This window comes from Piliocolobus tephrosceles, chromosome 1 (genome assembly GCF_002776525.5).
Source record: "Piliocolobus tephrosceles isolate RC106 chromosome 1, ASM277652v3, whole genome shotgun sequence".
NCBI lineage: Eukaryota > Metazoa > Chordata > Mammalia > Primates > Cercopithecidae > Piliocolobus > Piliocolobus tephrosceles.
Window position 1 is genome coordinate 6,193,046 of NC_045434.1, and position 22,224 is coordinate 6,215,269.

Genomic DNA, 22,224 nt, shown 5'->3' on the forward strand with positions numbered 1-22,224 from the left:
AAAAAAAAAAAAAAAAAAAAAAAAAAAAAAAAAAAAATATAGTTTTACACTTAGAAAAAGTACTTAAAAAGTTAGGTCATTGGTTACAAATCACAGTTGAAAAGTGGCTTGCAGTTTCACAGAATTTCTTATTTCCAGATTCATGTTACTTTTCCTAGTGACCTCAACATCAATTTTAAGTCTTCATTTAATACCCTAGTTTCTCAATTTTTTTTTTTTTTTTTTTTTTTTTGTGAGATAGAGTCTCGCTCCGTAGCCAGCCTGGAGTGCAGTGGCACAATCTCGGCTATATAATTTGATTTAACTTTTATTTTATTTTGTTTTATTTTATTTTTTGAGACAGAGTCTCACTCTATCACCAGCCTGGAGTGCAGTGGCACAATCTCAGCTCACTGCAACCTCTTCCTCCCGAGTTCAAACAATTCTCTGCCTCAGCCTCCTGAGTAGCTGGGATTACAGGCGCCCACCACCACACCCGGCTAATTTTTGTATTTTTTAGTAGAGATGGGGTTTCACCATCCTGGCCAGGCCAGTCTTGAACTCCTGACCTCGTGATCCACCAGCCTCAGCTTCCTAATCTCAATGATTTTTTAGTAGTAATTTCTTCCTCACCATCTCAGTCAGCCATTCACGTGGTTACATCTGAGGTTGTATTATTAGCAAGAATAGCATCACCTGTGTACCGAATATTCTATGTATATTTCCTCCACTGTGCCACCTCAGTAATTCTTAGCCCACATGTGGAATTCTATCCACTACTTTAAAAAAATATCCATAACTCCCTTCAGTCTTCTGTTCCTACCTTGCGCCACCTGCCTTCCATGGTCTGTGCTTATGTTTGCGTCCTTGACTGAATCCTTAGATGGTTACCTAATGGAAACCACTGAAACATCTTCTGAAGTAAAAGTAGCTAGGGAAAATGTCAGAAATGACCCATTTCACTGTAAATTCAGGACCACACATTTCACATAGGTGCTCATCACAGCACAGCCATCCTCCTACATTTTCCTGAAGTGTTGACTTTCCTACTCCCTGCAAAAGGCCTTTTCACTCCTTCTTCTCTTAAACCTCAATCCCCTTCTGCAATCACACTATCTTCTAGATTAATGGTTTGTCTACCACTTCATTGAGGAAGGAGAGGCCAACAACCCAGAGCATTTTTCTTTCCAACCTTAAATCTGCAAAGCTTTCTACCCCTGTGACAGTAGTTTCTGTTGTCCCTCTGAAAATGTCTCTGATCTAATCCAAGGCAACTCCTGTGGCTGTGCTGTGGCATTTACAACCATTGCCTTTTTCTCCTGCATTATCAGTATTTCCCTTTCTGTGGGATCTTTTGTGGCAGTAAAAAAACAACCTAGCAAACAAGACCAAACCGTACCTTTTCTGCCTCTGGCAACTGCAGTCGTAATGCTTAGTTTTCCTTCATAATGAAAGTTTCTTTCTTTCATTCTTTAAAGTTTCTTTAAAGAGTTTTCCATACTTTTTATTGCTACCTTTTAATTCCTATAAACAGATTTTTGCCACTTAATTCCATTTTTGTTTTTATATATCATATATAATTTTGTATAAAATATATAAAAATACATAATATGTATTATTTAAAGAATAATAAACTGAACCCTTATACACACATCACCAGCCTAAGAAACAGAACATTTCTAGAACATTGAAATCCTTGTAGGTGTCTCTGCAATCTTATCCCTCTTCCACCCTACCTTCTGCCCTGAATGTCATCACTGTCCTAAATTCTGTGCTTCTATGCTTCCAGATTCTCAGTTCTGTTCCATTGGTATATTTTTCTATCCCTGCAGTAATACCACATTGTCGGAATCACTTTAGCCTTGTTAGGAGTCTTGATATATGGCAGGGAAAAATCTCACATTATTAATCTCCTTCAGGAGGATCTTGACTATTTTCTGGCCCTTTTGAAATACATGTACAATTTAGAATTAGCTTATCAAGTGACACACACAACCCTGCTGGGATTTTGAGTGTACGTGCATCTAATAGATGAGACACTTTGGTGAGAATGAAATTAAGTTCTTTTATCCATGAACAGGAGTATCTATTTAATTAGATCTTTTTCTTCCAACTTTTTATTGTGAAATTTTTCAAAAGAAGTAAAATGATCACTCGTATATTCTCCCATTTATATTCAACAGTTGTTAAGATTTGCCGAATCTGCTGTGGGTATAATTTCCCCCTTTTCCCTTTGATCATAAATTTTCAGAGTAAAGGGTTGGTGTGACAATCTCTTCCAGTGATGACAAATTGATGTAACAAAACCCATTTGAAAATATTTTGCAGGCAACATGACACTTCCTCTACTTCCCCTAAAAATAGGGACAGTCTCTATAAAACATTGTACAATACCTGTACATCAGGAAGCACATAGTCCCACTACTTCCCTAATATTCAGTCTATATTCAAATCTCAATTGTCTCAAAATTCTATTATAAAGCCCCCGTTTTCCCTAACCAGAGTACAGTTGAGAGCCATATATTGCTACTTATTGATCTGATTTTTTAAAAGCCTGTTCTAGAGAAGTTCTGATACATTTATTTTTATGGCGTTGACGTCTGCAGCTCAGATGCGTTGTAGAGTGCTTTGTATTCTGAATTTGTCTGAATATGACTTTGCGATGCTTGGGATGCATTTGCCTTGATTCTCCTTCCTGTAAACTGAAGGAAGGCCTGCAGACTGGACTGGGTTCAGGTTTGCTGTGTGTGGCCAGCAGACTGTGTAGGTGATGCTGTATACTTCCTAGTGTGTCACATCAGGAGGTACATGAGGTCAGGTTGTCCCACTGTTACTGATGCTCACATGGATCACTTAATAAAGCTTGTGATCACCAAATATTTATATTGCAAACATATCCTGTATTCCTTTAACATGAGCAAGTCACTTCTAAGGTAATTTCGGGTTGAATTGTGTTCCCTGTCAAAAAGATATGTTGAAGTTCTACCCCCAAGTACCTGAGAATGAGACTTTATTTCGAAATAGGATCTTTGCAGAGATAAAGTTAAATAAAGTGGTTAGGGTGAGCCCTAATCCAATATGACTGGTGTTCTTATGAGATAGGGAAACTTGGACACAGAGACAGACACATCTAGGGGGAAGATGATGTGAAGAGACACAGGGAGACGATGCCTTCCTACAAGCCTCTCCTGAATGGATCCCTCCCTCAGCTATCAGGAGGAAACAGCCTGGTCAATGCCTTGGTCCCTGAACCTCTGCACTCCAGAACCCGGAGACACTACATTTCTGTTACTTCAGCCACTCAGTGTATGGCATTTCACTACAGCAGCTTTAGCAAGCTAATACAGTAATGTTTGGCCTGTGCAAATACTTCGTTGACCATCATTTTCTGATTCTAGCATTTCTTCTACATTTATTTTAAAAAGCTTTCCCTCATGATCTGGGAATAAGGCACAATTTCTCCTGAAAAGTTAGGGTAAATTCTTACTTCTTTCCCTTTAATTTTTGATTTTTAGTGTTGGGGTGATCAGACCGAACACCAGGTCATGGGGGTGACAAAATCCGGTGGAGTCAAAGGATTGAGAAAAAGTTTGAGAGAGAGAAGTGGGACCAGGGGGCCATCATGATCGTGGAGGCTCTGAAGGCCCTGAGCTCTGGGAGCCCACGCTGTTTATTGGTAATTCAACCAAGAAACAGGTGGTGAGCATGTGGAGGTTGAAAGGGCAGGTGCATGATCTACAGCTGTGAGTTTAGCATTTATGACGAACATGTTCTGCTACTTGAGATAATGGGAATACAATTGATCTGGGAGGCTAGGAGGACCAGAAGCAAGGAGCCAGCAAGTCTAGACATATTCCAGAGGACATTATGCAAGCCCTGCCTCAGTTTCCCTCCCAACACTCAGCTTTTCCCCAACATTTTAGAATAAGGAATTGGTGTAAAATGATACATAGTAATGAAAAATGTTCATTTTTCTTTTCTTCCTTTTGTTTTTCGATTATCACTGGACTTACAGATGTTTGGTTTATTCGGTGTTTTATAGTGACTTACAGTCATTAGATGTTGCTTTTGCTGCTCAAAGTGTCCCGAATTTGGTCAGTGATTTTAAATCGATTCTTTAAACTGATTCTTGGATCCTTTAGACACGTCCCAGTGGCTGTTGACAGCTTCCTTGCTTTTGGGCACAAAAGAATATCTAAGGCTCACCTGGTACTTTTCCTTCCTCCGACTCAGAATTAGCCATTTGTCCTGCTGATGAATATTTACTTCCCAATATTTTACTACTAGCAAGAATCCCATGTGAACAATTTTTTGCATGTGTTGTTTCTTTTAGTGAGGGTGTATCTTCAAGGTAGATTTCCAGAGAGAGAGAGTACTGCTTCATCAGAAGGTAACTCATTTTTTATTTTCATCCTGGGAATTCCTTTAAGAAGAAAAAAGATGCTAAGGAGAAATAGGTGGTAGCCAAATCACCACGCCAACGGAAGTGGCTATCCAAACAAATGAGATCGTATCACATTTCACAAAACGCTTGCCACAGTTTGCTTAGATTATTCGTATCTGAGGCAGAAATCCTGGAGACCATGCTGAAGTGTACATGAATAGGACGAAGCATCATTGTGGCAATGTTAATTCACTTGGAGGGCATATCCCAAAGAGAAGACCAAGGAATTGGATTTAGCCGGTGGATACAATTCTTTAATGTTCTGGTGTTGGATGAAGCAGAAATTTTTGGACATGAAATCTGATGTGAATGTAAATATCATTCTAAAATGTTTGCCAAAGCAGAGAGAATACATCTTTTGCCAGCTACTCAGAACTCAGGAAGTGGAAAAGCTGGGATCCAGTCTGGATCCCTGTGAGGGGAAGTGGCTGTAGCCAGCAACACATGGAAACTCCCAGCCACCTGTAGTTTCTTTCTCCTTTATTTCCCAGTATGTACAGGAGAAGAGAATGTAATTTAATGGTGCATTTTCTTCAAACTCAGAGCCAGGAAAATCATCTGGTTATCAATCAGTCACTGGAACTGGTTGGAATATTGTGGAAAGATCCTGAGAAGATTATAAAGATGACAAGAAACACAAACCCAAATTCTGCAAATTGCGAAGTGGAATCTTAAAGTCCACCGATGCAGTGGCCCAGGAAATAGCCGTTGCCGAAGTCAGCTGGGTTTTGCTGTGGGTTCTACTAGCAATGCAAGTGCTTTTGCGTTGGGCTCTGTGGCCAGACAGCTTGATGTGACGGTGGAAGCCAACTGCTTGGATTTTTACTTTCCAGGAAGTACCTACAACAATTTCCTTGTGTTTTAACAAGCAAACAAAAACAGTACATGGAAGAAACCTCAGGAAAATGCAGTGGATCTTTTCCAAAGTCCTGCCAGTCCATGGCTCTGGCAGGCAGAGCTGTGTTTGAAAGGCGCAAGATTTTTGTGTCATATGCCTAAGATTATGCAAAGCCTGAATGCAGACTTGTCTTCAAATTAAAGAATCTTGATTTTTCTAGTCTTGGCAAGATTTTGCCCTTCTAAGGATGCCCAAAATGCTAGGACTAAGGGGAAAGTAGTCTGCAGATTTTGTATTTATAAAAATTGACACAGCCAGCTTTCATTTAAAGATAAAATTAGACAAAAGCTTAGGCAGAAGCTTCTGCTACTGCAAAGAAAAGGAAAAATTTAACAGAAAATGAGGGAGAAAGATATTTATAAAATTAAAGCATGGTCCAAGCAGAGGCCCCCATTCCCCCCTGAAAAAGGAAAAGAAGGGGAAAAAAGTAAACAAAACACAAGGAAAAAGAGAAAAGGGGTTTTGATATAAAAATGAGGACATAGAGAAACTTCTTAAATATACCAAAGTATTGAAAGTTAAAAATAAATTGAATAAAGGAAACAATTTGAGATGTCATCGTTATACTTCGTATACATGTATCAAAATATCACACTGTATCCCATAAATATGTACATTGATTGTGTCAATTAAAAATAATTATAAAAGCAAAAATAAATTTTAAAAAAATGAGAAACGCTTACTAATGAGAGATGAAAAAAAATTCAAGATAAAAACCGTGGGACTCTCAGAACTGAGATAGAATCACTGATTCCATTTCAGCAGCTGCTAAGCGTGAGAGAAAAAGGAAAGTGCAGGAGAATGATGTGCTAGATCCACATTTGGTAGACAGCTGACATTTGTTTCTACCACAAATCAAAATTCAATGAAGAAGCTAATTCTGTCCTGAAAACTATCACTTTAAATCTAAGAGAAATGATATTTACACCTGCAAATATTTTGCTAAAAACATATCAGTCCTTGAAGACATTTAACAGAATAGATGTAAAACCTTTTTGAATATAATTAATAACCATCAATATTTATTTTGATGACATAATTAAAGCTCTCATTTTCCTGAGGGTACTTTATACCTATTTTTAATATAAAATACTAACGTAATAAATGTCTTAACTGTTTTATATGTTTTCAATCAGGAAAGTTTCTCCTGATAACTAGTTCCCCATATTGCCAGAAAGACATTTTCCATTCATTGTTGAGTGTTTCTCCAACCATCCTTATCACACCAGAAAAATGCTTTTATCAAGCTCTTTCTACAATCTCCTTGAAGCCAAGTCTATTAGGCACTTCTCTTTCTTGACTTGACAGCTTAGCAGCTTGGGGCAGAGTTAGATGTTCCCTCCTGCTTGAAACATAGTCTTTTCTTAGCTTCCAGGCCACCACTGTCCTGGCCACCATTACATTCCCACCTCACAGCCTCTCCTGTCTTTCTGTTCTTGGCTCATTCTCCTCTGACCTACCTCTCGCTGACACAGTGCTGTAGGGCTTGGCCTCGGGCTCACTTTTTTTTTTTTTTTATCTCCATTCTTTCCCTGATCTCTTTTAGTCCCACAATATTAAATGCCATGTTTACTGAAGCCGATGATGTCAATCTTCACCTATTTACTTGGCGTGGCCTGTTGGATATTAACAGGAATCTTACAAAAAAATTCCAGAATACAACCCTTGATAACTTTCACCTCATTCCAAACCTCTTCTATGCTCAGTTTTTTGTTTTTGTTTTTTTTGCTGTCAAAGCTCCACCGTCAGTTGCCTGAGTCAAACCCTGGGAATCACCCACCTTTCCTCCTTTCCCTCACACCCACCCCAAACAGCCGACTCATCAGCTACCTCTCCAGTTCTAACTCCAAGACGAATTTTGGATTCTGTCACTTATTTTTATCTCTTAAGTCATTTGTCTCTTGTCTGAACTGGTGAATAGGTGGACTCCTAACTGTTCTTCCGGATTCTACTCTCATCCTCTTCAAGTCTATTCTCTGCCAGCAGCCAGAGCAATAGATCTGAAAAGTTGAAGCACCCTTCCCGCTTTCCTCACCTAATACTTGTTGGAGGCATTGGTGGTTTGGAGCTCAGTGGGGAAGCTGTTTGAGGGAGGCGATGGTCTAGCAGCGTTGGCAGATTGATTATACATCGGGGAATTGAACAAATACATACAAATGATAAATACACCGGGAGCCAGGTTTCTTACTATGAGTGAAGAGAATTTTTACAAAAATGAAAAAGGGAAGTGAAAAGTGAACTTTGGATGTGAAATGGAATTTGACATAGTGGGAACCCATGGTTTTTAAGTTCTTCAACTTTTAAGTTCCAGGGTACATGTCCAGGAGGTGCAGGTTTGTTACATAGGTAAATGTGTGCCGTGATGGTTTGCTGCATAGATCAACCATCACCTAGGTATTAAACTCAGTATCCTTTAGCTATTCCTGTCTAATTTTCCCTCCCCCGACCCCTCACCACCTACAGGCTCTAGTGTGTGTTGTTCCCCTCCCTGTGTCCATGTGTTCTCATCGTTCAGCTCCCACTTATAAGTGAGAACATGCGGTGCTTGGTTTTCTTTTCCTGAGTTAGTTTGCCAAGGATAATGGCCTCCAGCTCCATTCATGTCCATCCAGAGGACATGATCTTGTTCCTTTTTATGGCTGCATAGTATTCCATGGGGTATATGTACTACATTTTCTTTATCCATCTATCATTGATGGGCATTTGGGTTGATTCCATGTCTTCGCTATTGTGAATAGTACTGCAGTGAACATATGCATGCATGTATCTTTATAATAGAATGATTGATATTCCTTTGGGTATATACCCAGTAATGGGATTGCTGGATCAAATGGTATTTCTGGTTCTAGATCTTTGAGGAATTGTCACACTCTCTTCCACAATGGTTGAACTAATTTATATTCCCACCAACAGTGTGAAAGTGTTCCTTTTTCCATGCAACCTCGCCAGCATCTGTTGTTTCTTGACTTTTTAATAATCACCATTCTGACTAACATGAGATGATATCTCATTGTAGTTTTGATTTGCATTTCTCTAATGATCAGTGATGTTGAGCTTATTTTCATGTTTGTTTGGCCACATGAATGTCTTCTTTTGAGAAGTGTCTGTTCATGTCCTTTGCCCATTTTTTAATGGAGTTGTTTTTTTCTTTTATTTCTTACAAATTTGTTTAAGTTTCCTGAGACTCAATATTAGCCCTTTGTTAGATGGATAGATTACAAAAATTTTCTTCTATTCTGTAGGTTGTCTGGAACTGATGGTTATTAATATATATAGATAGATAGATAAATGTCAAAATAAATGCATGTGTGTGTGCATTTATTTCCTAGCTTTGTGCTTTGAGAGGGTCTGGGAGAAGCGACACCCCAAATAACATTGAACTTTCTTAGTACTTCGATCTTGGTTTCTAAATAATATTTGCCATTAAAGAAAACACAGGAATCTTTAGAGGGAAGACCTGTTTCTAGAGTTGCAGCAGTGATAGTATGAGATGTGCCTGGAACACCTTGTTGTGCCATAAAGTAAGACGATAGCTATGCAGTGTTGTTGAAAGGAATAATCTTTCCACTGAAATACACCAAAGGCAGAAAAGAGCACGTTGTTACTCCCAGGAGCTTCCCATTGTAAGTGAGAAATTCTGTAGTTGTCTCATGTGTTATCTAACCTTCATATTATAATTTCACTCTCAACATATTTTGAAAAGTGAAGAATTTCCTTAAGTGTTAACTCTCTTTTGTATTTTGCCTAGAAATGTCATCCCATTGGTTTGCCATAGAATCCCCAAATGCCCTGGTATTCTAAAGTGTCCTCATGAAAGCCACAGATAATACACTTGTTCTTAGGCTAAAGGCCAAGAAGCCGTAGCCACAGAAAATAAGTGAAGTATGTTGTATAAGTTTATTAATATCCATTAATATGTTAGTGTGGATCCATTTGTGTGGGTTTTGTTGAAAATTGATGAAAAGCTGGGGCTACAAAAGGTAAATTGGGCCTTAGAATAAGAGCAGATGCTTGGGGCAATAAGTAAAGTGTCTCAGCCTTTGAACCTAACTTTTTGCATAAATATATTGGGAGGACAGTAAAAAGTGGATTGGGACATATACTGTCCCCGAACTTAGGGGAAGTAACATAACTGATGAAAGAGGTCAACCTGTCAGAAAAAGAAATAGCCACTGCAAAAAATGTGAAACTGCATATGTTTCTGTTTGATCTAAGACAGTGTAAAACTCAAGGTTTTTTGTTTTGTTTTGTTTTTGTAAAAGTAGTAAACAAGAACAAAGCAATGAAGAGAGCTCTGCTATAACTACTGTTGATTGTATGCCCATAAAACTTTTCCTGGATGCTATTGTGTTCAAGGTTCATGTGAAGATTTACACATTGTTATGTTTCTTGGAACACAGTTTTCCCCCTCTTCCTTGGCATGTGATATGTTAGAATGGCAGGTGGTGCCCCCATTCCCAAACTTACACACATGGCTTTATTTGCACAAACCTTTGAGATTAGGCAGGATGAAACCAGGTACATGCAGAGAAGAATAGGCCAAGAGGGTAACGAGTAGACAGCCAAGGCCCTGGTGTGCTCTAGCGTGGGAGCCATCTGAAGGATAGCTGAGTAGATTATAGGTAAGAACACAGATTTTACCTGGGAATGCAAGTCTCTGAATGTGGGTGACCTCAGTGAACACCATACGCAGAATGGCAAAGTCCCTGTTATATTTAAGTCGAGTGGAAGCCTCGTTACTCCATGTCTCCCACTGCTGGACAGATATATTTAGCTAGTTGCTTCCTAAGCAGGAGAAGCAGAAGTACCATCTAAAATTGGTAAGTTTTGCTTATTGGAATGTGGAGGAAAAGTTCTGAAGTGTGAAAGACCTAAGAATGAGAGAAGAGGGAACCAGGGGCTCAGAGAAAGGCTTTGGATTATTTAGGGAGAGACCTAAGTAAGAAGGAAAAGCTGATGAAGTCCAAACCTTCCAGCTGTTGATTGTTTTTTCTTTTCTTCTCTCTCTTTTTAATTTTTTAAAATTTTTAAATTTTTATTTTTGAGAGAGTTTTGCTCTCTCACCCAGATTGGAGTGCAGTGGTGTGATCTCTGCTCACTGCAACCTCCACTTCCCAGGTTTAAGCGATTCTCATGTCTCTGTCTCCTGCGTAGCTGGGATTACAGGCATGCACCAACACACCCAGCTAATTTTTTTTATTTTTTGTAGAGACAGGCTTTTGCCATGTTGGCCAGGCTGGTCTTGAACACCTGGCCTCAAGTGATCAACCTGACTCAGCCTACCAAAGTGCTGAGATTACAGGTGCAAGCCACCATGCCTGGATGTTTTTTTGTGTTTGTTTGTTTTTTATTGTGGTAACATATGTATAACATAAAATTTACCATTTTAACCATTTTAAGTGTATGGTTCAGTAGTATTAAGTACATTCACATTGTTGTGCTGTCATTGCCACCATCCATCCACAGAACTCCTTTCATCTTGCAGACCTGAAATTCTATACCCATTAAGCAATTGCTCCCCCAATTCCCCCTTTTTCCCCAGCCCCTGGTAATCACTGTTCTGCTTTTGTCTCTTTGAATTTGGCTATACTAAGTACCTCATGTAAGTGGAAATCATACATTTGTCCTTTTGTGTCAGGATTATTTCACTTAGCGTAATGTTTTCAAGGTTCACTTATTGTTGTGGCATGTGTTAAAATTCCCTTCTAAAGCAGAATAATTTTTTGGCCTATGTGCTTATCACATTTTGTTGATCCATTCATCTCCTAATTTGAGTTGTTTCTACATTTTGGCTGTTGCAAATAATGCTGCTGTGAACATTGTTGTACATTTCTCTGTTTGAGTCTCTGCTTTCCATTCTTTTTGATGTATACCTAGAAGTGGAATTACTGGAATATAAGGTGATCTTATCTTAAATTTTTTGAGAAAACACCACACTATCTTTCACAGTGGTTGCAACATTTTACATTCCCACCAACAATGTATAGGGTTCCGATTTCTCCACCTTCTTACTAATATTTGTTATTTTCCATTTTTTGGATACTAGCTGCCCTAATGAGTGTGTGAAGTATCTAATTGTGGTTTTGATTTGCATTTTTCTATAGTGATGTTGAGCACCTTTTCATGTGCTTATTAATTATTTGTATATTTTCTTTGGAGAAATGTCCATTGAACTACTTTGCTCATCTTTAAATTGTCTTTTTTGTTGTTAAGTTTGTTCTATTTATTTATTTACCTGCTTTTCCCCCCATGAGCTGTACATGCCTGGGATATCAGCCTTCCTACGTGAGGCTGTACTGGGACCAGGGTCATGTCTCTATCTAGAATATGAAATTGTATTGCTTAGACTGAGTGGCCTGGCATCCATCCTCAGAGGCTTCTGTTGGAAGAAGCTGTGTTTACTATTAAAGAATTAAACTCTCCTCTGGGAGGCAAGCAGTTATGAAATCCCAATGTGATGCCCTTGTAGAGCCAGCAGTGCTGCTCAGACCTTTCTAAAGAAAACTGGATAGCACAGCTCTTTGGGAGCGTCTGAGAAGAATTAGGCACCTTTAGAATGAGACAGCATGGTTGACTGACTGCACAGTGGCATCCAAGGTATAGCTGCCAGAATAGCACCATTCTCTGCCCAGATACAGCCCTAAACAAACTTCTAACCCATTTCTACTACCTGTAGACTCTGAGGGAAAAGCTAGGATGTGCTTGGTAGGGACGGGCTGGATGGTTAGGTAGCTCAGCGATATTGACCAAAGAGAAAGGGTTAGGATAGATGAGATCAGGGAATGACAGCCAGGTGTGCAAAATGGCTTTGTATACTGTAAAGCCACAGGGAAATGGGTGCTGGTGATTGCTGTCCCTGTGTGTAAAACCGTAGGGGCCAAGGCCCTTGACCCTGAAGCTTTGCTGAAAAAAATCAACTCGCAAAAGGCAGATAAATTAAAGACATAAAAATTTATTGTGTCAACATGGGAGCCCTCAGAGTGAAGACTCAAGGATATGCTGTAAATTGTCCATTTTTATGCTTAAGTTTAACAAAGTATGAACAGTGTGTAGAAATATAATTAGGCCGGGCACGGTGGCTCACGCCTGTAATCCCAGCACTTTGAGAGGCCGAGGCAGGCAGATCACGAGGTCAGGAGATCGAGACCATCCTGGCTAACACGGGGAAACCCCATCTCTACTAAAAATACAAAAAATTAGCTGGGCATGGTGGCGGGCGCCTGTAGTCCCAGCTACTCAAGAGGCTGAGGCAGTAGAATGGCATAAACCTGGAAGGCGGAGGTTGCAGTGAACCGAGATTGTGCCACTGCACTCCAGCCTGGGTGACAAAGTGAGACTCCGCCTCAAAATATATATAAATATAATTAGACAAAAGGGGTATGATCTAATGATAACAGATGGTGTGAGGAAACCCAACAAAGCTTGTCTGTCTAGATTCTTCTTGGCTTCTCTGTGCAACATTTCTTGATTCTGGGTGTGGGGCAGTGCTGTCCCTGGAAAGGGGTCTTAAGACCCACATAATTTCTTTATGACCAGTTTTTACACAGAGGCAAAGGGGAAGGTTATAGTAATATTTTTAGGTTTCACGGCTGACTTTAGATTCTGATTTCTTTAGGGTTCTGGTTTCTGTGACTAGCCCCGTGAGAGAATGGTATTGAGAGGTAGGCGGGCAGGTGAAGGTCAAAGAAAAATGTTTGCTTCTGAGGGCTTCATTTAGGGGTATTGTTTTCTAAGCCGCACAAAACCCTTGGTGATGAAGGATAATGTTAGCCTCTCTGATTAATGGAGGAACTGAAAAAGCATTTCTCCCAGGAAAGAGGAAGAACGCATATGTAAACTATGCCTATCCTTTTCATTTTCCTGGTTCTGTGATCTTCTGATAACTTATTTTGTGTTTCAGGAGTTTAGGTGGTTTGTGTTGCCTTCGAGGGCATAATAAATATGCTGTGGTACAGGAGCACAAAGAATTGATGAGCAATTGCCATCAACGACTAAAAGAGAGGAAGATGTATGAATAGCCTGACAGCAACTCCGCAGACCTTTCTTTCACCTTGTGACCATAGTAAACCTGCACTCTCCTTGTCGATAGTGACTGCTGTATGAACAGCGACTGGAGAAAACTTTGTGGCTCAATGTGGTGCTTTGTTCAGACATCCTTATACTCTACCTGGCTCCACAAAGCTGGGCTTTTAGAGATCATCCTGCCAGTGTGTGGAAATAGCTGTGCTGTGGACATGGCTTATGATGGGCTTTTACCTGAGTCTTTGAAAAAACAGATACATTTAAAAAATAATAATGATGAAGAGAAGGGAAATTTAGGAATATACAGGAGCCACGGGCTACATTTTTATTCCTTCAGTGATGTGAGGTCCTCTACATCTTCAGTGAGAGTACATGGACACAGGGAGGGGAACATCACACACCAGGGTCTGTCGGGGAATGGGGGATGGGGGGGAGGGATAGCATTAGGAGAAATACCTAATGTAGATGACGGGTTGAAGGGTGCAGCAAACCACCACGGCACATGTATACCTATGTAACCAACCTTCATGCTCTACATATGTACCCCAGAACTTAAAGTATAATAAAAAAAAAAAACTTAAAAAAAAAAAGGCAGGCAAAAAACTAAAATGTTTAACTTCTTCCTTTTTTCCTTCTACCAGTGAGGCCACTCTATATCATAAGATTGCATTTCATTATTTATTGCCTCAGGATGGCATCATTTGTATATTTCTGTGGGCTCCTTGTAATCAGAGCAAAGGGATCGTTTCTTCTGCAGGGAAAGCCCCATGCAAGCTCTGCCTTGGATTGGGCATTGAATCAAGAAGAGGTTCTGGTGTCAGGGAGCACTGGGAGATTTGAAAGAGAACAAGAGCAGTGGTGGGTTTGGAAAGTGGTGAAGGGATTAAAAAAAGGAGGTCCAGAGAGAGAGAGAGAGATTGAAAGACGGAGGGGGACAAGGGATGGAGAAAGGAGTTAGGGCAGAGGTGATAGGGAAAGGTGTTTAGTCTTGATGATTCAGTACACTTCTGTTCATCACATGTCTTCCCCTGTCAATAGGAACTTTCTAAAAATCAGTGCTGTCTTGTTAAGTAGTGAGCTTTTGGTAGCTCATAGCATCCAAGCAGAGAAGGAAGATCTCATCAGTCAGGAGTGCAGAAGACCAGGTCTCTCTACTGACAGCAAAGTTAGATTAGATGGTTTAAAAGTTCTCTCTCACCCTAACTCTAAGCCCCTCTTAATGCACTCTTATAAAAGTGTGTGCATGTGTGTGTTCCTTCTAAAATAAGTAGAAACTGAACGCTAGAGCTACTGAAGATAAAGTTTGCGTCTTCATTACTTGCCAGTTACACCCGAGGTCAATCTTAACTTTGTCTTTGCTTTTTAATGAGTTCAAAATAAAGATTGTTGGGTTTTGTCAGCAGTGTTTTTGTCCCTTAACTGGATGAAATACCAGCCTTTTCAGTGACCAGAAAACAGGTAATTTAGAAAAGAAACATAAAACAATCATAATTGATGGACATCAGAATAAATCTCCTATTACAGAAAGTTGAAAGAACTTGGACTTATTTTGATATATCGCAAGATTCAAAGCCTTTTCAGCTTGTTAAAAAGAGTGCAGGATACAGGTTGCCAAAATAGCCCTCAGCTTATCAAAGACCAGTTGACATCTTGTCATTTTTTGGTTCACTTTTATCTTTAATATAGGAGAGGGAGACAGAGAACATGAAAGTGTAATTTTTATCTAAGTATTGGCTCTTCCTGTTGACATTGACAGGGTGTTCTTGTGCATTCACTAACATTCAAAATAGCTTATTTCGCTTTATAGTGAATACAGAGGGAATCCGTAATTCTCTATTGCAGGAATGAGGAGTGCGTGGAAGGAAGGGTGGGAGACACCAGAACTGGTCTACTCAAGTGGAACTCTTCTGTGAAATGGGTCACAAACAGAGCCATTAATGCCCCCACCCCTGGCCCCTGACTCAGCCCTCTGTACTATTAGAATGGCACGTCTATTTTCTCTGCCAATCTCTCTCTCTCTCACTCTCTCACCCTCTCACTCCTCACTTCTCACCCCTCACCCGTAAGGTCCTTAAGGGCAGAGACTCTCTTAAGAATGAGGCCACATTTCTGAATTGTCAGTATTAGCACAGTGCATCATAACAAGTGTTAGATGCCCACAAAGTGTTTTCAATAGGATGAAACACGTTTTTCTTCTCTTGCCTAATGCCACCAGTGGCTGCAGGTAGAAAGCAAGGAACTAAGTAAGTTCATTTACTTCCCAAGGGTCTCTTCCACCCTAGCCCTGGGTGTGCTTGACTTCAAGTCACAGACTATCACTGCAGACTGAGAGTGCCTCTTCAGTGCCATTTGTCTTTTGCAGACTTGATGGCTCTTTTTGTTAGTTGGTGTGTGAGTTAAGCATTGGCGAAGAAAATAATACACAACTGAGTCACCGGTGTTCTACTCCCAGAAGTTTTCTTATCCAGAAAAACATAAAATGGAGGGTTGAAGTCGATCATCTCTGGGTGTTCTCTGTGTTCTACCGTTCTGTCATTCTCCAGTTGTCCCCTGTAATTTGTGAAACTTGGGATAGTATCTACCTTTGCTTCATAATTGGAAGAACTTTAAGTAAATTCAGATCCCCCAGGGGTGGTGCTGGTTAGTGCTCAGTTGTGTCTTAGGAAAATTGAACTATGGATAAATAACTTGCCTTGAGGTGGAATAGTCCAAGAATACACAGCTGTCTTTCTCACTGCCATAAGAGATGGTTGAGATTCAGGGCTCTGTAAAATATCCAAATAATACAGAAAAATGCAGAGCAAACCATGAACATCTTTAACATGGCAACTCCTCTGACCTCACAAAACCTCTCTTCCTGATAGATAACCACTGTCAATAGTTTTATGTGATTCCATTGAATCTTTATTTATAAACAGATGCACATTTTAGTGGCTTTACAATATTTCATAAAATGACTATTGTAGGAATCCTCTATTGATAGATTAATTTTCCCATTTTTTTCACAAATAATGCTGTAGTGACCATCCTTGTTATCTTTATGCACATGCATAAACACTTCTGTAAAATTAAGTATTGGAAGTGGAATTTCTGAGTCAAAATAGGTACATTTAAAATTATGATAAAAACTGCCAAATTGCCATCTAAGCAAGCTCTGCCAGTTTGCATTTTTAACCCAATGCCTATTTCCCCAACCACCCATTACAGTTCTCAATATTTTGAATTGTTTCCAAACTCACATGCAAAGTGTTGTGCTTACTTGGAAGACATACATTTTTCACTGTTAAAGTTTTCCTTTCTCTATTTCTTTGAATATTGCCAGTCCTACATTCTCAGTATTCTTTCATTGAGGAACTTTGATCTGATGGATGCTGGCTTTTCTGGATTGATTCTCTGGTTCTCTTGAGTTTTATCCTTTAAACTCATACATGTTAGGACTATTGAAAGAGAAACTGAGGCACGTTAAATATGAAAGAGTTTATTTGAGCAAACAGTGGTGACACAGGAGATAGAAAGAAATTATTTTAGGTAGACAGTGAGGGCAGAAGAGTCCTCGGCAGAGCTTTCTTTCTAACAAAAAGCAACCCAAGAAATTAATTCTCTTCTAACAAAGAGCATCCTGAAAGATGGAGCTGCAAACACAAATAAGGAAGCTGGAAACTTGCACGGGAGGAAGCCTGCAGCTACACCAATGGAAAAGGGCTACTTGGGACCAGGCATGTTCACCATGGGGCTCCACCTTCCCCTTGTTGTTAGCACGTGTACAGTAAGAAAGAAATGGAAAACATGGAGAAGCTCAGGCAGAGAACCCACCTGCATAATAAAAGATTGGCGTGGGAGCTGTCAGAGATTCATGCCTGATACAGACGGCACACCTGGTCCTAACTGGTTTTTCATGCCCTATGTAGATCAGACACCACGTCTTCACTAGCTCATCTATAAAAACCCTGCGTTTCACTGCAGATTGGCAACTCATTTTTCCAGGACCCCTTTCTGTAACAGAGAGCTATTTTCTTTCTTTTGCCTATTAAATTTTCACTCCTGACCTTACTCTTTGTGCGTCCACATCCTTGATCTCTATGACTGTGAGACAGTGAACCTCAAATGTCACCCCAGACATTGAGGCAGCTTTATTGGTTCATGAATTGGGCAGTTCCAGAATGCAGGTGGCTCAGGGCCCTGATGAAGGGGAATGAAGGAGAAGGCTTTTATAGGGTGAATATGGGAGCAAGGGAAAGAAAATATTTGGTTGGTTGCAGTGGAGCAGTAGGCTTAGTTGAATCACTCCAGCAAAATCCCTCCTTAGAGGTTAGTTGGCCATTTCTGACTGAATAAGCTCAAGTTTGTTTGTTTGTTTAACTGTTTACAATGAGTTGAGTTTCAGTTTGCTGATGTAGGCATTGGAATTGCCTCAGTCTAATGGCCTTCCAATTAATTATGTTAACAGGACTTTGTCCTTTTTGCTTTCCATTCTGGAAGAATTCCTTTGATTCAATCAAGAATATAAATTTACTTTCAAGTTGTATCCATTTGATATTCGGCCCATCTACTGAGGTTTATAATTCCTAAGATCTCTAACTGGTAATCTTTTCATAATAATCTCTTCTGATGTTTCACCAGGGCAACTGCTCTCATTCTCCTGAGAACTTGACTCTTATTTTCAAGGGTTCACCTGTGACCTCTGTTGGCTTTATTTTCTCCAGAGTTTGCTTTTACTGCTGGGTTCAGTATTTCTTTCATGATTTTGGCTTTTCTCACATTTTTGGAGATGTTTAGTTACCTGCCCACCCCTATGTTTGTGTATTCCTGTTTGCATGTCTCTGGATGAGGGTTGAGCCCAGGAGTTTGTCTCCAGGTTTCATAGGAGAGACTGAGTATGCTGCTGAGATGTGAGACATTCACGTGCTAGTAGTGCCCTTCTGGGAGTTCTCACTCTCTGAGGAAATTGCCCTATTCATAGCTGTGAATTGCCCCTATTCATTTGAATTTGTGAGTTAAAACACGTCTGTTTTGTGCTGCTCAACAGAGAGGGCAGAAGGAGGGGGTAGGAGGAGAGGGATGACTGGCCATCAGCTCCGTATACAGTTTCCCAGTTCATCATTGCGCCAGTCATTCCAGGGCTCTTTCCATTTCTGACTCTCTGTTGCCTCTAGACTTAGAGCTCTGCTTACATTATAGCAGTTTGAATTTTCCTATGTGTGTCTGAGGACTCTGATCTCCTTGGTCAATCCAATTTCCACTAAATCTTTAAAATTTCTTGTCCATAGGTGGAACTCCTTCTAGTTGTCAACATTCATTTTAAAATTAGTATTATAATACTGCATCTGTTCTTCATTTATAAGAACTTTTTATGAGATGGGGAGTAGAGTAGGCCTCTGTGCTCAGTTAACATCTTCATTCAAATTTAATTTCCATTCTGGGTCCTGCTATTTTAAAAAAGATGCCCTCCGTACCACGTATTATTTTCTTTTGTATGCTAATATGAGCTCAGAGTGTTTTACATTTTGCACGTGTAATTTTGCAAATCAATATGTTTCTGTTATGGGAATCAATGAAAGTTTATAAGTAGTAAAAATAAATAAATAAATAACCAGAGTGGTAAAACACAAAAAGTATTGATTTATTAGCCTCTGCTGTTTTTTTAATTTATTCACTTATTCATCATTCATTTGACAAATATTGATTGAACATGTCTGCCAGGCATTATGAATCTAGGCAAGATCCTAGAACTCAAGGAGCTCAATTTAGTGAAAGAGACTAAAGGTAGAAAATGAACTAGTGCATACCCAATGCTGCATTTATTACCAGAAAAGCAAGTATGGGTTTTGCCACTAAAAGTAATGACAATAAATTACCAATTACAAATGGTAATTTATTAATAGTAAATGGTAATGGTAATTTGTTACCATTATTTTTAATGGCAAAACCTGCAATCCCTTTTGCACCAGTGTAAATACAACTCCTTGAAAAAGATTGAATCATCTAGTTCGCTGCAGAAATCATTTTCATTACTGGTCCAGTAAAAATAACGAGAATTTCCTAAAACAAAAACATCCTTTAGTGCCATTGAGATCACTTTAGTTAGGCATGGGAAAATAAGAAAACTGTGTAACTGATGATTGATCTTTCAACTAAAGGCAAGCTGAGGTAGACAGAGACCTTTTGCAATTTTTATAAATAATTTGAAGAGGAAATGGAAAATTTCTCTTCCCTGTTGAGGTCATGATCTTTGCAGATCCTCATATTCCTCTTTCCACAGAGAAGACATTAAATGCACATCTGCTAAATAAATGAATGTAGAGGCATGGTTTCTTCAATAGTGTATCATAAAACAGTAGGACAAGAAACATATTTAAGTCTTTGTCTGCTTCTTGTGTCAATGTAATGCTGACCTCATAGAATGAATTGGGAAGCTTTTTTCATTTTTATTTTGTGGGATATCTTGAATAGAATGGGCATTATTTATTTCTCAAATGTTTGACAGGACTCACTAGTGATGCCACCTAAACCTGGAGTGTTTACTGCGGGAAGTTTTTTAACTAAAATTTCATTTACTTTAATTGATATAAGGGTAATTGGGTTATCTATCTTTTTTGAGTGAGCTTTCATAATTTTTCTTTTTTGACTTGTGGCAGTAGAATTTATTCGAATGTGTCTTAATTATGGGCACTGGGGGCTTGCCCATAGTGTGCTTGATATATAAAACCTAAACATTCTGCCAATTTTTCTTGAGTAATGATACCAGGAAGTTGACAGTCAGGTGAATGTTATACACACGCTTATTGTCTGTAACATTTACGTGGCCAACAGCCACAGCCAGACACAGCACCTTCATCATCTGGAACTTGATTGTGGACTTCACCTCATCCACTTCATTTTCACTGTGTATCAGCAGGGAAGGGAACGTGTCACCCTTATGTAGGCCTGGGCCTAGGATTTACGGGATCTGCTTGATCAGAGACTCTGATGCCAAAAGGGCATCCTACTTCTTGGCCAGCTTCTTGACCCATTTCTTATTCTGGTTGAGTTTTTTCAGCACCTCGATGTCCACGTGTGGGATATCCACAGCCTTGGCCTCGTTACAGTGCTGCTGTTTCCCCAGGACACACACAGAGAACTTGGAGCGGGGAGTGGACTTAAGCCTGATGATGCCCGAGAAGCATTTGTCCTTCTGGGGGTCATAGTTCATCAAACTTATCTGCAACTCCAGTCTCCAAAAACTTGGGGCACTTGCACTGGCCCCCATGAAGGGCCTTCTGCACCACCTCATACAGGGTGTCCTGAGAGACTTTACTGCTCATGGCTTCTCATGTTATGGTAATTGGAAAAGGAGCTTTAGTAACTTTTATCTTACAAAAAGTTGTTCATTTTATCTACACTGATAAATTTCTTATCGTGAATTTGTTCTTAGCATCCTCTTATTTTTTATTTTGTGTAGGATCTGCTTTGATGTCCTGTTTCTCATAGAGATATTTGGAATTTGTATCTTCTCTTTTTTTCCCTCTTATCTGTATTGCTAAAAGTTGATCCATTTTATCGACAGCTTCAAAGAATCAGACTTCAGATTCACTGATGTTTGTGTGCATGGTTTTGTTTTCTGTTTTCTCTTTTATTGAATTCTGCTCTTTATTATTTCTATTCCCTTGTCTACTTGAGTTTAATTTGTTCTTTTTCCTTTTTACGTTTTTAAAATATACATTTATCATTTAAAGCCTTTCTCTTCTCTCTTCTTTTTTCTTTCTTTTCTTTTTTGAGAAAGAGTCTTGCTCTGTCAACCAGGCTGGAGTGCAGTGGCACGATCTTGGCTCACTGCAACCTCCGCCTCCTGGGTGTAAGCGATTCTCATGCCTCAACCTCCCAAGTGGTTGGGATTACAGGTGCATGCCACCTTGCTCAGCTAATTTTGTATTTTTAGTAGAGATGGGGCTTTACCATGTTGGCCAGGCTGTTCTCAAACTCCTGGCCTCAAGTGATCTGCCCACCTAGGCCTCCCAAAGTGCTGGGATTACAGATGTGAGCCACTGCTGCTCCTGGCTTTCTAAAATTGTTTTAACTTGATTGAGACTTGTTTTACAGTCTAGAATAAGATCCATTTTGGTAAATGTTCTATGTGCTCTTAAATAAAGGAATTCTACTATTTACTTAGTGGAGTGCTCCATAAATGTCAGTTCAGTGAAGCTGGTTGATAGTATTTTTTATTTCTTCTATGTACATATTGAAATGTTGTTTACTAGTTCTATCCACTAATGAGAAAGGGGTTTCAAAGTCACTAAATAATTGAAGACTTTTAAATTTCTCTTCAAGTTCTGTTAGCTTTTGCTTTATGTATTTTGAAGCTCTCTTATTAGGTGCATAAAAGTTTAGTTCTGTTCTGTCCTTTTGGTGAATTTACCCCTTTTCCATTGTAAAATTACTTTATTACATCTTTCTCAAATTTTGATACTTTTGGCCATCATATTTTTCAAATATTTTTTCTGTCTCTTCCTCTCTTTCAGAGGCTGCAAGGACATATATATTAGATTTTTTGTGTTGTCACTGATATTCTGTTCAATCTACTGTTTTTTATTTGTCTTTTCGTGGAGTTCATTAATCTTTTCACATGTTGTGTCTAATCTGCTATTAATCCCATTCAGTGTATTTATCATTTCTAGAATTTAAATGTGTGTCTTTTTTTATATCCCTTAAAGTCTCTCTGTAGCATACTTAGCTTCTCAAACATATAGAATACAGTTACAGTATAGTTACGTATTTGCTTTAATATCTGTGTCTACTAATCTTTGTCATTTCTGAGTTGACTTCAATTGCTTGATTATTTTTCTCACTGTGGATCATAGTTTCCTTTCTCTTGGCATGTCTGGTAGAAATTACTAGATGCCAGAGG

The 22,224-nt window shown here is 39.3% G+C and overlaps 1 protein-coding gene and 1 pseudogene across 3 annotated transcripts in view; one reads left to right on the forward strand and one right to left on the reverse strand.

The window, feature by feature from the left end:
* The window catches only part of PLD5 (phospholipase D family member 5), a 422,250-nt gene that overhangs the window by 128,773 nt on the left and 271,253 nt on the right, over window positions 1-22,224 (forward strand). The gene's annotated exons all lie outside the window — the stretch shown is intronic.
* On the reverse strand, window positions 10,153-20,644 carry LOC111545269 (annotated as a pseudogene).